The sequence below is a fragment of the Hyla sarda genome, chromosome 2, assembly GCF_029499605.1.
Source record: "Hyla sarda isolate aHylSar1 chromosome 2, aHylSar1.hap1, whole genome shotgun sequence".
Classification (NCBI taxonomy): domain Eukaryota; kingdom Metazoa; phylum Chordata; class Amphibia; order Anura; family Hylidae; genus Hyla; species Hyla sarda.
In genome coordinates, this window is record NC_079190.1 from 33,322,066 (window position 1) to 33,324,588 (window position 2,523).

The following is a 2,523-nucleotide window of genomic DNA, read 5'->3' on the forward strand; positions in this document are numbered from 1 at the left end:
TTTCTAAAGGGAAGATATCAATGTATTTTTTACTAATACGCCATGTATTTTAATGTTAATATTTTTTATTGCATATTTTGGTCAGAGGGAGGGGATTGTGTCCAATAGCTGGTCCCCTCATGATCTCCAGAACGGGGCCCCGGTTCTCAGAGCCACACACAAACGAGCCTTTCATTTTTATAGAAGCACCCCAGATGCCCCAGTGGTGTACTCTTTGGGACTCACAGAGAACTCTGTTCTAAAGACTAGAGGGAGTCCCACAATCTTCAGCACAGGTTTCCGGCTCTCAAAGAAGAATGCGTATTGCAAACAGCATGTGCTTCTTTAATTTCTATGGGAATGACAGCGATACCTGAGTGTTGAACTTGGGCATCTTCGGCGCTCCCATAGAGAGATCCCCTTTATGGACATCATAGGGAGTCTTAGTGGTGGGATCCCTAGTGATGTGACAGGTCAGTTGTGTTTCACCAGACAACCCCTTTAATCCCTTAAGGACATTAGACCTAAATGTATTTATCTAAGAGCCGTGGAACGTGCTCTTGAATCACCCAAAGTGCAAGAAAAAGTGCAAACGTGTTACACAAAAAAAAGTGCACAAAGGATGCGGTCTATCGCAAGCCCTTCTCCGATAGGAGAGAGGCCCCCCAACAAATCTTACCCTTCGCCTCCGGACCAAAAGGTACCTGCAAGGTTCCAGGTTCGATGTCTCTTTTTGCCGAAGCTACTAAGGGACCACAAATGCTCCCAGCAACCCCCTTGGCATTAGCCAAGGTATCTGCCCACAGAGCCGATAACTGTAGGTACCCTGCCAGAGCAGGAGTACCCGAGGTGTTTGCAGGGAGGTGCGGAACCTAATGGCCACACACACCTCCCCTAGACACCCAGAAGGGCTACCGCATCCTGACAAATCCTGTGGACACACAACACGCAAAAAAGTGACACAGTGACAGATATACTGCCCGGACATCCGGCCGGATCTATAAAAATGTCGCTGATCCTAGCCAGAAGGCCGGGAATCAAGAGGTGAGTGCCACAGGGTGAAGAGTTCATGGTGCCCGTGCTTCCACTCAGTGAGCCAATACTCCCAGTGAGTTTCGGCACCGTGGGGTCACCACTCCCCGAGGCACTAAAGTACCTCGGCTCTAGACCCTCTCAGCCTCATGGCGAGACCCGGAGAAAAACAAGTCACATCGGGGCAGCCTTCGAGCTGATTCCTCAGAACCAGCCCCGGAACGCCCCGGTACACCTGCTCCCTCCATGCAGCACCCATCCTACATCAATTCCCAAATCCTAGCACTGATAATAACAGATACTACACTTGATCTTAGCCAAAACGCAGAGAAGCGATTAGACCTAAATGTATGTCCTCGTGCCCTGGTACTTAATGCACCAGGATGTACATCTACATCCTGAATGATCTTCTCCTATCAGCAGCCGTGCACTCACTGTCAGTGGTAGAAAAATGGGGATCTCGCCCATTGGACCCCCGAATCGTATGCAGGGGCTCCATTGGTTTGAATGCTCACCGGAGGTCTGCCTACCTGCTCCATGTGAGTCCAAGGTCAGATCTGCTGATAGAGCCTCTTGAGGCAGGCTCTTTCAGTAGATCGCTGATACCACTGAGTAAGCCCCTCCCCTAACAACATTTTAATTAATCCCCTTTTCCCATTTTAATGTCTATGATCCCGTAAAGTGAATAATGTAAACGTAAAAAGAAAAGTCCAAAAATGTCAAATTACTTCTATTTAAAAAAAAAATATCTTAATCCTTCCAGTAGTTATGGTGCACAGGAAGTTCTTTTCTTTTTGAATGTCTTTTCTGTCTGACCACAGTGCTCTCTGCTGACACCTCTGCTGTCCATGTCAGGAATTGTCCAGAGCAGGAGCAAATCCCCATAGCAAACCTCTCCTGCTCGGAACAGTTCCTGACATGGACAGAGGTGTCATCAGAGAGCACTGTGGTCAGACAGAAAACAAATTCAAAAAGAAAATAATTTCCTCTTTAGTATATAGCAGCTGATAAGTACTAGAAGGATTAAGATTTTTAAATAGAAGTAATTTACAAATCTGTTTAAGTTTCAGGCAGAAGTAGATTTAAATAAAAAATGTTTTTTTTGGAGTACCTCTTTAAGGGGTTCTATACTTACAAACCTACAACTCCTAGCATGCCCGGACAGCCAACGGCTATCCGGGCATGCTGGGAGTTGAAGCTTTGCAATATCTGGAGGGCAACAGTTTGAGACCACTGCTTTAGAAATACAGTAGCATCCTGAGAGGCAGATGATATGATTAAAGGACAACTGTAGTGGAACACTTTTATATATGCCTGTGCCCGGGCCTCAAAAATAAACAAAATAAACTCATACATGCCTTCCTACGAGCCCCCTTTGGTCCGGTACAGGCCTCACGGGGACGGGGACGCCGCAGAGCCATCGGTGTATCACCGGCCGTAGCGATGTCCCGCCCCGGCTGGTGATAGGCTGTTATGTAAGGAGCTCTGGCCGGCTTCTTACATGACAGTGGG

The 2,523-nt window shown here is 47.3% G+C and overlaps 1 pseudogene; it reads right to left on the bottom strand.

Annotated features, from left to right (window-relative positions):
- Positions 1 to 1,275: 1,275 nt before the first annotated feature.
- LOC130360030 (U2 spliceosomal RNA) lies at positions 1,276 to 1,348 on the bottom strand (annotated as a pseudogene).
- Positions 1,349 to 2,523: the final 1,175 nt, after the last annotated feature.